Source organism: Cyclopterus lumpus, chromosome 3 (assembly GCF_009769545.1).
Source record: "Cyclopterus lumpus isolate fCycLum1 chromosome 3, fCycLum1.pri, whole genome shotgun sequence".
Classification (NCBI taxonomy): domain Eukaryota; kingdom Metazoa; phylum Chordata; class Actinopteri; order Perciformes; family Cyclopteridae; genus Cyclopterus; species Cyclopterus lumpus.
Genome location: NC_046968.1, coordinates 1,127,358 through 1,141,857, shown reverse-complemented (window position 1 = coordinate 1,141,857; position 14,500 = coordinate 1,127,358).

The following is a 14,500-nucleotide window of genomic DNA, read 5'->3' as shown; positions in this document are numbered from 1 at the left end:
TAGTCTGTGCTTGAGTTAGCAAAGGGTCAATTTAGGCTACGACTTTGCTGATTCAAATGTATAATGTATACTGTGATCAGTGGTTTGTCAGAAATTGAAATAATTCTAATCTAAATTGCATAAATGCCGTTAGATCATCTTGTCATGTAGGTTTCAATCGAGTTTGCAAAAACCTCAAAACATATTCACGCCAATCTATCATTGAAAGAAAAAAGGTGATTATGAGAAAGCTTTTTGAACTGCTCTCACAAACGTGATGCCTACATATAAATTAACTAATGATTCAGAGTACATGACTTATAACTGTTTACATGCTATTTTTCATCAACCTTAACATTAATTAATGTGCTTAATGTGTGCTCTAAGGATACTCATTCAACTGGAGCACTGCAGAGCTGAGGACATAAACAAAGAATAAGAAGAAGAATGGCTCAGTTCACATATTACTCTCCACATGCCTGTGATAATCACATTTGATTGAGCAAATTGGATCAAATGAAACAGCAATGATGATGTGTTTCTTATGCATTCATCGTGAAGCCACAGGCATGTAGACCAAGCTTTGTGTCCCGAGTCCTCTCTCTTCCCCTCCAAGGTGCAGAGGGACATTCTAAATCATTCAGCTGACTCACCATGGGTGGCTACCTGTGGCCTTTAGTTATGACCCCATTCAGTCAGCCCAACTTCCTGCCAGCACCGCTTCCATTTCCTCTGCTCACAGAACTGCAAAAACGTTGCTGTTTCTACTATCTGCTGAGAAGATTACGCCTTTCAAAACAGACAGGAAAAAAAGAATAATGCATCCATGGATAGACACCAGAGGAAGAATAAGAGCATGACAAGAAAAGAACAGAGTAACTATATCGTAGACAATTACTGTTGTTGGATTAAGCATTGTTCCACACTTTATAAATGATGGAGTCACCATTTGTAAATTAAGTAATTTTTAATGCTTCATAGCGTGTAGTTCTTATAAAATTTTACCCATATGATAACACTCCATAATAGTGGTGAAGCCATCATTTATAGAGTGTGGAACAATGCTTTATAAATGATGAATTAAGTGTTTATTTAATTCAATTCAGTTTATTTAGTATAGCCCAAAATCACAAATTACACATTTTACAATCTGTACACATGCGACATCCCTGACCTTTGACCTCACATCGAATCAGGAAAAACTCCCAAAGAAATAACCTTTCAGGGGAAAAAAGTGAAGAACCCTTCAGGAGAGCAACAGAGGAGGATCCCTCTCCTCGGATGGACAGAAGAATAGATGTCATGTGTACAGAATGAACAGAGTTACATAAACATTCAATGAATATGACTTCAAAATCTGTGAAACAGAAGGAGAAAGAGAGGAGAGGAGGGGGCATCAGCAAGAGGGCGTAGGATGACAGACAGCTGTGTTTGCTGGACAGTGAATGAATGTGTTCTGATCTTATTGGGCTCTTTTATTCAAGTGGGTACGTTTGCTCAAAAGAGTGCTTTGTTTCGTAGTGGTGCTTCACATTGACAGCTACATTTTATTATATGTTGACAAAACCCCTACGTCCCTTCCCCATATTCTAAGCAACTTTGCAGATTTTAGTTCCTTTTCAGGTTATAAAATGAATTCGATCAAATCAGCTCTTTTACCATTAAATCTACATTTAATTCCCAGTTCCGTACCTTCTGATATTCCCATTGTTAAACATTTTAAATATCTTGAATTCAAATTTTCACAGCCAAACTGGTCAGTCACGTGATTTCATATGGCCAAACAACACTTTCTCCTTACTTACTTCCCCTAAAGATGTCTATAACTCAGTGGATAATGTTTTAATAAAAAATCTTCCCAGTACAAACACATGAATAGCCCCTATTTAACTAATTTGGTCCTAAAAGGTACTAGTAGCTTAATCCAGACTTATTTTCCTGCCTCCGTTCATGTGAATGAACTCAAGAACGAGGCTGGTCTGAGAGACCCATAATCTAAAAGATCAGAGTATTTTATATATATATATATTCAAAAGTCAATACTGTTTTTGTTTCACTGAGCAACTTTCTTAGGATTGAACAGGGTGCTGCCTCGGACACTGTATGCAGTGTCCTGCTCAAACCGGGTTGCTGCGGGTAAGGACTCAACAAGGACCCCATGTGAGCTACCGGGTCAGCCAGTACATTACACTTTCTAGTAGGAATATTGATTTAGCATTCCTCAAAATAATATGAACAGATTAAAAACAGCAAGGCCATATTGAAAATAAATGATACAATCAACAGGGACTTGGGCAATTATTATAAGTTATGTTAATACAAAACCATTATTATGTTGAATAGTAGTTATACTGTTCCAACAATCACCAACTCTGGTTTGGTCAAAATAATAATAAATATAATAATTTGTTATCGCTTTTGAATTTATTTATTTTCCCCTGCCGCTTTAGAGCTTTAGTGTCTTTCAGCTTGTAGTTTAGCTTGATTTGGTTTATTCTCACTGCAGTCATCATAGAGACAGATATGACTTGTTCCTGCTGCCTCCAAGTGGACGAATGATTGTCATTATCTAGGAATGTGTGTGAAGATGAAATAACAGCTATCTTTAAAGTGCTCTATTGAATTCCCAATAATTATCGTGACAATCTATACCCAATAGATTGTGACTTCTTAAATGAATGCATGCTATGGTCTGATGATGACATGAATCAAAGGTGAAGGTAAAAAAACACCATTTAAATTCCTCCTGTGGGGATTACAAACATCCACACCACCTTTCAGTAAAATCATGACAAAAGACTGACATATCTTTGGTCCCCACGACTGGCAGGGGAAAATCTCAAAATGAACCAAATGATAACACAAAGGAACCATGAATCCATCTAAAGTCCCTTTGTCATGACATCATGTTTGCAGCATAGTTTGTGAAGGACTTGACTCGTGTTTTGCAATTAGTTTTAGTAGAGAACATTTTGACAAGGAAAGTTTGAAGTTGTTCCTCTGATGGTTCATGTTGAAAGCACAGCACAGTTTGAAGCTTAGATTAGAATCAGCTAATGTCGTTACTACTTTGCTTCACCCCCTAGACACAGTTCCTGAATGAAATACAAACATATTTGGTGAAGTACATCAGATGATATTGTCAAAACAAATTCCAATTAGATTTTTTTTCTTCTGAATATTTCTCTCTCTCTCTCTCTCTCTCTCTCACGCACACTTACGAGAGCGAGAGAGAAGTGCAATGTGCCAGATGTTGTATAATCATGTCACTGAAGTAGCTGCTGGTGCTGAGCTGCCCTGTGTTGCATAACAGGTTGGCGTAGGGTTCAGCATTGCTCTACTGCCCTGTCAGCTAGGATTATCCCACTGTCAGTCTGACCTGCTGAAAATGCTTACCAGCCAACACACAGCACAAACATCCACGTGCAAACATGTGACCCTGATCAACAGAGTCCTACATGTCCATGTAACTGTCTTCCAAATATATTAATCTGCTCTTTGAACAAAAGGAGAGTAAATACTGGTACTCACTAAAGGAATAGTTAGTTATGTCATATTTTGCCATAAATGTTTTCCTCTATCTCCAAATAGATTTATGCTATATGCAACACTTTCTGAAAAAAACTATGTATGTATTGAAGTGTGTAGTGGTGTATCTGTGTTTGAGAATCTTCTGGGCGTCATTTGGACCCCCAGCCAAAGAGCCTTGTGTAGCCTGTTGTATCATTCTGCTATGGCGCAAGGACAAATTATAACAAACTTGCTCTCTCTCCTGGCCATTCTCACATTCGCCAGGTACGTCATACCTTAGGGATGCTCCTTCACCGTCTGCTCTCTGGACATGGCATCTTCCTGGTCCAAATATCCACAATATTAGCTATCTTGTTGACGAGGTGGTGCTGACATGCGGGTCGGGTCTCTGTACATTTACCGTAATGGTGTAAACCAACTGGAAGCTCCTCTTCCAAAGACCTCATAACCAATTTCAGATCTGGCCTGTCTTTCTAGTCAAATACTCCAAGTACCTATGCTGTGCTCTGTAATTGGGGCCTATTTTCAATGATCAAGTCAGCATTATTCAGGTAAAAGTTGTAGAATAAGGGCTGCTCCTTTTGGCTACAGCCAAGGCATTGCAGCTACAATTCTACAATGGTCATCCTCTAGCTTCCCTCCTACCTCTACCCTGACCTCAACATCATACTCGTCTTGGCTGGCATTATTGATGTGTCATAGTAATTTGATGTATAGTCATATCTCACTCACTAAGGTTCCTGATCTGCACGCTAAAAGCTGTCTCAACGTGATTGTGGATCAATTCTTGGTGCAAATGTGATCTGCCTTGATGTGATCTTTTCTCAGTTCCAGCTTTTACGTTGCCTGGCTTAAACGTGTTCTTCCAGTTTCCTAGAAATATAAAAGATGGTAGTAAAACCCTCGTCTTGTTTCCCGGTCTTGAAGCTGACCCGTCAAAGATGACATCATTTCTTGTTTCCCGGAAGAACTTTACCCAGTCTAGAGTTATGTTGTGATCTATCTGACCCGACTCTGCTTGTCCCTGCAGTCTGAAAGTGACCTTGACTATTCTGTTCTGCGGTCTACACAGGACCCCTACCTATACTTGTCTGCGGTCTAACTTGACCCAAACTATACTCACCTTGGGCACTTGGGCCCTGAACCATTCAATGCTTTATAAACTAGCAGCAGGATTTTAAAGTAAATTCTTTGTTGGACAGGAAGACAGTGCAAAGACCTTAGAACTTGAGTGATCCACTTTCTTGGTCTTAGTGAGGACTCGAGCTGAAGCGTTCTGATTGACTTTTTACAGAGACCTGTGAACGCACCGTTACAGTAGTCAAGTCTACTGAAGATAAATGCATGGACAAGTTTCTCCAAATCCTGTTGAGACATAAATCCTATAATCCTTGAAACATTCTTCAGGTGATAGTCAGCTGATTTTGTAATTGTCTTGATATGGCTGTTTAGGTTAAGGTCTGAATCCATAACTACATCTAGATTTCTGGCTTGGTTTGTGGTTTTTAACAACAGTGATTGAAGCTGAGTGCTGACTTTCAATCGTTCGTCCTTGGGACCTAAAACAATTACTTCTGTTTTATCTCTATTTAATTGAAGAACATTCTGGTACATCCAGTTGTTGTTTTCTTCAATGCATTTAGCCAGCCCTTGTATGGGATTATAGTCCCCCCTCCTCGACCCCAGGCTCCTCCAGTCAGCATCAGTCCTGCTCATCATTCCTCATCGGGTTACAGCAACTCTCTTCTTCTTCACCACCACCAGGGTCTGGACTCCAGGGGAGATTCTGCCTTATTAGACCTCAACCTTTTTTTTTAAACTCATGTTGTTATTTTTCTTCATTATTAGTTGGCCAACGGTTCTTTATAACAGGCCACACAGGTACACAACACTGTCCTGCAAACACACAAAACGCATGTCAACAGTGTTTGCTGATCATTTAGAGATTAAAAAAGGTGTGCATTTATTCAAATTGGAATGAAACCCTAACGAATGTTAGTGGTTTTCTTTGATTTTCCTCTGAAGGTGATTGGACTAGTTCCATAGTGAATTTCACCCCACCTTTCAGTACAGAACACAAAGTGCCAATTTAGCAGAAGGCAGGGGGCTTTAGAGCTTCACGTGGTTCAAAAACACTCATCAGAGGTGACACTTGATTTATCATCTGGAGCAACAGCCTGGGGCAGCAGACAGCCTGTGGACATCCCATACTGTCGTCAGACACGTCAATATGTTCCCAGTGCTCACTCTGCAGAGTGCACTGTCACACCGCTGAGCTGCTATTTTCCTGTGATGCACCAACGTTATTTTCTTGACTGAGGGAGCTCTGTATCTTGGTGATCACCCAGAGAGTGATGGAGGGTGTGGTGTTGCCAATTCAGCAACATACTGACATCTCTGTACCAAGGGTGGACCAGTTCCACACAATTCATGCCCTCCCACTCATTTCTATTATGACATTAGAAATATGATAAAATGTGTTTATTTATATCTGTTATTACATGTGTGATGCATTATAACTCATTTGACTGGTGATTAGAGGTTTTGTTGTAATGCTAGTTGAAGGTCTTCTAGAGAAAGACCGTCTTGAGACGTAGAACTTCGTTGCGCTCTGTATCCCATCGTTTCAAACTTAATGAGTTAGGCAGATTGGAAGGCAACCATCAGGTCCTTGCACTCTGCTGGTCTTAGTGAAAGTGAAAGCCTCTCTCGACTTTCTTTCCACCCGGTCTCTTCAACACACCCTAATATTCTGTGATCTCAAGTGCTCAAGTCTAGTCTGACATGCCAATGAGTACATTGTTTATTCCCAAGACTACCCAAGGCCAACTTGCTAGGATTTACATATGCCATAGATTGTACACAGGTGCAGCTGCGTACTACCTCTCACTTCTGTGAACCGAATGGAAGTCTAAGTGTCATACCAGCAGTTGCATGATGAAAGGGTGACTGCTCTGAGACGATCGCTTTCCATTAAAAATGCTCCATACATTATGTCAACAAAAGAAAAGAAGACATTTCTTTTTAAAAGGTATTAAGAAAGGCAAAGTCACTCGTAAAAAATACATTTGGAATGCTTGAAATGCGTTCCAGGTGTGTGGACCGGTCGGGTGGAACAGTCAGAACCGACCTCAGAAAGTTACATTGCTATGCTTTATGGATGTGAGAGTGACCTGCCAGAGGCAACATTATAGACATGGGACAAAGATGGTGAGAATTGTATGTGTCTTATGAAGGGGATGCTGGTGATGCGACGAGGAACAGCGGGACATGTTGGTAGAGCAGCTTATCGTGAGTTTGGGCACACAGAAGTGACTATTTGAGTAAAAGAAGGCGTAGCAATACTACTGTGTAAAAATACTCTGTTAAAACTAAAAGTACTGCATTCAAAATGTTACAAAGTAAAAGTGCAAATGTATTACCATCAAAATATATTTCATGTAGCAATAGTAATTGTAGAATGGCCCATTTCAGAATCATCCATCCATCCATCCATTATCACCCGCTTATCCGGGGTCGGGTCAACAGGTTCAGCAGGCCGACCCAGGCCTCCCTCTCACCCGCAACGCTTTCCAGCTCATTCTGGGGGATCCCGAGGCGTTCCAAGGCCAGCCGGGAGATATAATCCCTCCAGCGTGTCCTCGGTCTTCCCCGGGGCCTCCTACTAAGTTGGACGTGCCCGGAAAACCTCTAATGGGAGACGTCCAGGAGGCATCCTGACTAGATGCCCGAACCACCTCAGCTGACTCCTTTGGACACGAAGGAGCAGCGACTCGACTCCAAGCTCCCCCCTGATGTCCGAGCTCCTTACCCTATCTCTAAGGCTGAGCCTGGCCACCCTACGGAGGAAGCTCATTTCGGCCGCTTGTATCTGAGATCTCGTTCTTTCGGTCACAACCCAGAGTTCGTGACCATAGGTGAGGGTTGGAACGTAGACCAACCAGTAAATGGAGAGCTTTGCCTTCCGGCTCAGCTCCCTCTTCACCAAGACGGACCGGTACAGCGCCTGTTTTACTGCTGCAGCCGCACCGATCCGCTTTTCGATCTCCCGCTCCACCTTACCCTCACTCGTGAACAAGACCCCGAGATACTTGAACTCCTTCGCTTGGGGTAGGCAGTTTGCCCCCACCTGGAGGGAGCAATCCGGCGGTTTCTGGCAGAGCACCATGGCCTCAGATTTGGAGGTGCTAACTCTCATCCCTGCCGCTTCGCACTCGGCTGCAAAACGCCCCAGTGAATGCTGGAGGTCACGGTCCGAGGAGGCAAACAGGACCACATCATCCGCAAACAGCAGAGAGGCGATCCCGAGACTCCCGAACCGGATCCTCTCCGCCCCCTGGCTGCGGCTAGATATCCTGTCCGTGAAGGTCACAAACAGGACCGGTGATAAAGGGCAGCCCTGGCGGAGGCCAACACCCACCGGGAACGTGTCTGACTTACTAACGAGGAGATGAACACAGCTCCTACTGCAGGCGTACAGAGACCGGATGGCCCGTGCCAACGGGTCCGGCACCCCATACTCCCGCAGCAACCCCCACAAAAAACCCAGAGGGACCCGGTCGAAAGCCTTCTCTAGGTCTACAAAGCACATGTAAACTGGTTGGGCAAACTCCCAGGACCCCTCCAGTAATCTTGCGAGGGTAAAGAGCTGGTCCACTGTTCCACGACCGGGACGGAATCCGCACTGTTCGTCTTGAATCTGAGGTTCGACAAGCGGTCGGAGCCTCCTCTCCAGCACCCTGGCATAAGCTTTTCCCGGGAGGCTGAGCAGTGTGATACCACGATAGTTCGAGCACACTCTCCGGTCCCCCTTCTTGAAGATGGGAACCACCACCCCGGTCTGCCAGTCCATGGGCACTGTTCCCGACCCCCATGCGACACTGAAAAGGCGTGTCAACCAAGACAGTCCAACAATGTCCAGCGCTTTCAGCATCTCAGGGAGGATCTCATCCACCCCTGGCGCCTTGCCACCAAGGAGCTTTTTGACTACCTTAGCGACCTCTGCCAAGGATATGGGTGAAACCACCCCAAAGTCTTCCGGCGCTGCCCCCTCTCCGGGGGACATGTTGGCCGGGTTTAGGAGTTCATCAAAGTGCTCTTTCCACCGCCCGACGATGTCCCCAGTCCGGGTCAGCAGTTCCCCCCCCCTGCTGAGAACAGCCTGGGGTAGACCCTGCTTTCCCTTCCTGAGCCGTCGGATGGTTTGCCAGAACTTCCTTGAGGCCAACCGAAAGTCCTTCTCCATGGCCTCCCCAAACTCCTCCCATGCCCGAGTTTTAGCCTCCACGACCATCACCGCTGCAGCCCTTCTGGCCCGTCGGTACCCGTCAGCTGCTTCAGGAGACCCCTGGGCCAGCCAGGCCCGAAAGGCCTCCTTCAGTTTGACGGCTTCCCTCACCCCCGGTGTCCATCACCGGGTTCTCAGGTTGCCGCCACGACAGGCACCGATGACCTTCCGGCCACGGCCCCGAGCAGCCGGGTCCACAATAGAGGCTTTGAACAAGGTCCACTCGGATTCCATGTCCCCAGCCTCCCTCGGGATTTGTGAGAAGTTCTTCCGGAGGTGGGAGTTGAAGACCTCCCGGACAGGATCCTCTGCCAGACGTTCCCAGTTCACCCTCACGTTTGGGCTTGCCAGGTCTTTCTAGCCGAGTCCCGCGCCATCTGATCCAACTCACCACCAGGTGGTGATCAGTTGACAGCTCTGCTCCTCTCTTCACCCGAATTTCCAAGACATACGGCCGCAGATCAGATGATACGATTACAAAGTCGATCATTAATCTCCGGCCTAAGGTGTTCTGGTACCAGGTACACTTATGAGCCACCTTATGTTCGAACATGGTGTTCGTTATGGACAAACTGTGGCTAGCACAGAAGTCCAACAACAAAACACCATTCGGGTTCAGATCGGGCAAGCCGTTCCTCCCAATCACGCCCCGCCAGGTTTCTCTCTCATTGCCCACGTGAGCGTTGAAGTCTCCCAGGACAACTTCCTGGACCCCTCCCACCGACTCCAAGAAGGCCGGATACTCCGAAATGCTGTTCGGTGCATAAGCACAAACAACAGTCAGAGCCTTACTCCCCGCAACCCGTAGGCACAGGGAGGCGACCCTCTCGTTCCCCGGGGAAAACTCCAACACAGCGGCGCTCAGCCGGGGGCTCGTGAGTATCCCCACCCCCGCCCGGTGCCTCTCACCCTGGGCAACTCCAGAAAAGGACAAAGTCCAACCCTTCTCCAGGAGCTTAGTTCCAGAGCCCATGCTGTGCGTGGAGGTGAGCCCAACTATATCTAGCTGCACCTCCTGTACCAGCTCCGGCTCTTTCCCCGCTAGTGAGGTGACGTTCCACGTCCCTAGAGCTAGTCTATGCCGCCAGCGATCGGCCCGCCCAGGTCTCCCGCCTGGTCTACATAGCACCCGACCCCGATAATTCTCCCTGCGGGTGGTGGGTTCACAGGGTGACTGCTGCTCCATGATGTTTTTTCGGGCTGAGCCCAACTGGGCGAAAGCCCGGCCACCAGACACTCGCCGACGAGCTCCCCTCCTGGGTCTGGCTCCGGGAGGGTGCCCCGGTTTCCCTTGTCCGGGCAAGGTAGCTTCAGTCCGTGGGCTGCTTATCATCAGGGTTTGTTGAACCGCTCTTAGTCTGGGCTCTGCCCCGAGACCTGTTTGCCTTGGGAGACCCTACCAGGGGCTGATGCCCCGGACAACATAGCTCCCAGGATCACTGAGCCACTCAAACTCCTCCACCACCACGTTAAGGTGGCGATTCATAGGATTTCAGAATCACACACACACACACACACACACACACACACACACACACACACACACACACACACACACACACACACACACACACACACACACACACACACACACACACACACACACACACACACACACACACACACACACACACACACACACACACACACACACACACACACACACACACACACACACACACACACACACACACACACACGAATATTAAAGCATTTATGTGTTCATCTTTTTAATGTTACACCTGGTAAAAGTGGCGCTCATTGTAACCACTTTAAACAGTAATAATGTTGGGTGGCTTTAATTATAATATATAATATGATGCAAAATAAAAAATACACTTAGTAACTAAAGCTAGGAAATATATAATATTTATGTTATTATATTTTATAATATATAAATATAATCAGTATTGTATTCCATTAGACAACAGATAATCAGAATTATGCTGTTAAAAATGTCAGAATAATAACTATTAACAACTGATAAAAACATATTGAGGTTGCAGAAACAACTCTAGTCTGGAAAACATACAGTACAAACCATGCCCTAAATAAATGAACTTCTTCACTCGTCTGTTTGTTTTTCAATTTTTTTTAAAAAGAACGCTGTGTCACAATGACACCCTGCAATTGAATGAATGGGCATGAATATAGACAAGTGTGGGGGGGGGGAGATTATAAATTACTGGAAGTTGGCTGGGAACTGGCTGAGGATTGGCAGGCAGGTGGCGAAAAAATAAGGAAATATTGTAAAGCTGGAGGGATGGAAAAAAAGAAGAAATTAGTTTTCCTGTCCCTTCTGAGTTAGGTGTTTTTCTCAAATGTCTCACATCGGTAACTATTGTATGTAGGGAACTGGTTCAGCCTGCGTAAACAAAGCTGGCACGGGATGACCGGATGCAGTGGTGGACCGTTTCCGGCTAGAACTCGGACATTCATGAACTCATTGCATCAAAGCATCAAAACAAAGCATGGATGCTAACTGCCCATCAGGACTATTTAACCATTCATACTCATTCACACACACATTGGGGTTAAGTGTCTTCCCCAAAGACACACCGAAATGGACTAGAGGAGCCAGAATTGAAAAGCCGACCCACAGCCGTCAGCCAAGGCTGGTGGCTGCTGTAAACTGCTCTTTCATGATTGGTCCATGCTGAGGCACTTGAAGTAAAGGCGTCGTAAAGATCCATCCCAGCAATGACAAAGTTCTTAAAAAGGGGAATCCATTCGTGTTTGGCCAAGAGTTACTTTTACATATTTGATCAGGTATGGCTGATGGATATAAGAAAGAAAAGAAAGAAAGAAATGTACACAGCATAAGCTGATGGGTATTTAATAAAATAAATAATTGTTAAAATAAAAAGTAAGTTAGTAGATAAATCGCATGTTGAACCACATCCATCCATTTTCAATACCGCTTATCCTCATTAGGGTCGCGGGGGCGCTGGAGCCTATCCCAGCTGTTATTTAAAATATTATTGTATTTACCATTAGTACTTTCAGGAAGTAGTGGTATTTACATAAGAATTTTATATTTTTCATATGCAGCTTATTTCTTGCCCCTCCTGCCATCCCTTTAAGATCCCATTGAAAAATGTCTGCCAGCTACATGCAAGAGGCAGTGCTGTTGTTTTGTCATGATTAATGTCTCATCTGGTTGCTGAATTTTACCCTAAATTTCATCCCTACTCCTGTTCACTCGATAACAGACATGCACTTCCCTCCTCCATCCCCAGGCAATCCATATCAATTTAATGCAAGTTGACTTTGTAATTACTCTAATGGCCTGAACCAGAGCCACGAGGAATGTATTATTCAAACAAAATAATTTTTTCAACATTCTCCAAAGTGACTGATCATCTCCTAAGGATGACTGCTGATACCATTAAAACCATTGACATCCGTCTCATTTAATGAAGAACACTGGTCAGTGAAATGGTTGAAGCCGCAGGCATTAAAATGCTGAGGGGAGCCAGGAGGGGAGCACAGAGGGGGCAAGTGGGAGCCAGGAGGGGAGCACAGAGGGGGCAAGTGGGAGCCAGGAGGGGAGCTCAGAGGGGGCAAGTGGGAGCCAGGAGCAACGACAGGGGGAGGAAGGTGGGGTGCAGGAGGGGAGCACAGAGGGGGCAAGTGGGTGTCAGGAGGGGAGCACAGGGGAGGCAGGTGGGGGCCAGGAAGGGACAGGCGGGGTGCAGCAGGTGAGCGCAGGGGGCACAAGTGGGGTGCAGGAGATGGTAGAGGTGGGAGGGGCAGAGGGAGCCCAGCAGGTGGCAGGAGAGGGGCAGAGGTAGCACAGCAGGTGGCAGGAGAGGGGACAGAGGTGGTCCAGGAAGGTGAAAAAGCGAGGGCATGTCCTGTACAACAGGTGGAAGGAAAGGGGGCAGGGGAGGCCCTGGGGAGTACACAAAGTCAGGAGGACGGGCAGGTGTGCACTGGAGGACAGGTGGAGATGGGTGGGGGGCAGGTATTGGTTAAAGAAAAGTGTGAGAGTGGAAAAGTAGTGGAAGAGGTCGTGTTGACAGACTGTGAGGTGGATATGGAGGGGGATGAGGAGGAGTGTAAACTACCTCGGTTAAAAAGGAAGACAAGGAGTCAGGAGGAATCACAGGCCAAAAAAGTGTCAGTGAGCACAGAAGGCCGAGGAGCAGAGGATGATGAGTCCAGCATGGAGGAGGACTCTGCTGCTGACAGCGAGGTAGCTGGTGCAAGGCCTGAGAGGCGTGAGGGCACCATAAGATACAGTTTGGAGAGAATTCAGGGTTTTTTACAGAAAACAAAAGGGGATTGGGGAGTTGAGGTAGGAGAACACTTCTCTGACCAGGAGAAGTTCACCGTTGTAAAAGACCATATGCACGGCAGACGCAGAGGAAGCTTTGAAAGGAGGGAAGTCTACAGGTTAAAGGGGATGCTGATTGTTAAGTTGACTTTTTGTTTTGTGGGTTTTAATTTATCTAATGATGAGTCTTATAAATATATGTTCACTGAACATGAATGGAGCCAGGGACTCTGTGAAGAGGTCCCTGCTCTACCAGCTGATGGCTTTAAAAGCTGCAGACGTGATGTTTCTACAGGAGACACACAGCGACTCAGCCAATGAGGCCGAATGGAAGAGAGAGTGGGGGGGGCGAGGTGGTGCTGAGTCACAAGAGCACCACCAGTGGGGGGTTCGGCATCCTCTTCTCAGAGAGCTTTACACCAGAGTCTGTAGAGATGGAGCAGGTGGTGGAGGGCAGGCTGCTGATGGTGAGGTCCAAGTTTCAGCACACCTATGTGGTGTTTCTGAATGTTTATGCTCCTGTTTTAGGACCAGAGTGAGTGGGGGTTTTAAAGGTTTTGAGCAGTGTTTTAAGCACAGTGAATGGAGAGGATTTATTATTTTTTGGTGGAGATTTGAACTGCACTGAGAATGATCTGCTAGACAGGAACCACCTGGAGCCTCACAGTCCATCCCAGCGTTCACTGAGGCAGTTGGTGGAACAACACAAGCTAGCCGATGTGTGGAGGAGACTGAACGGGTAGATAAGACAGTACACCTGGGCTCACTCCAGAGGGAACGTAGTGTCCCTGGCTAGGTTAGCACCATTTTAACATGGTGAGAAAGTGCAGCATGTTGCCTGTTGGTTTTACCGATCACGCTCTGGTTGTTTGCAATGTTTGTATCACTAATTTAAAATCTAGGAGCGCATACTGGCATTTTAACACAACTCTTTTATGTGATGCACATTTTAAGGACGTGTTCAGTTTTTTTTGGACTGGTTTTAAAGGCGGAAAACGTGATTTTGGGTGTTTGAAACAGTGGTGGGACTGTGGGAAGGTTGAGATAAAGCAGCTCTGTCAGCAGTACACTTTCAATGTCACGTTGGATATTACCAGATCTATGAGAGATCTGGAGACAGAAACCGTGGAGCTGCAAAACTTCATGAGTGCAGCGCTGATGGACGCACCATTCAAGTTCTTCTTTGGCCTGGAGAAGAGCGGCCAGAGCAGGATGATTAATGCTCTGCGCTCTGCTACAGGGGAGGAACACTGGGGACACTGAGGAGATCAGGAGGAGAGCTGTGAGCTTCTACTCCCAGCTTTATTGCAGTGAGTATACTGAGAACAATGACATGTTTGAGTCTCTGTGGAGAGTTGCCCAGGGTCCCAGAGGACGTGAACGCCGGGTTGGAGGCTCCCCTGGAGATCCAGGAGCTGTACAGA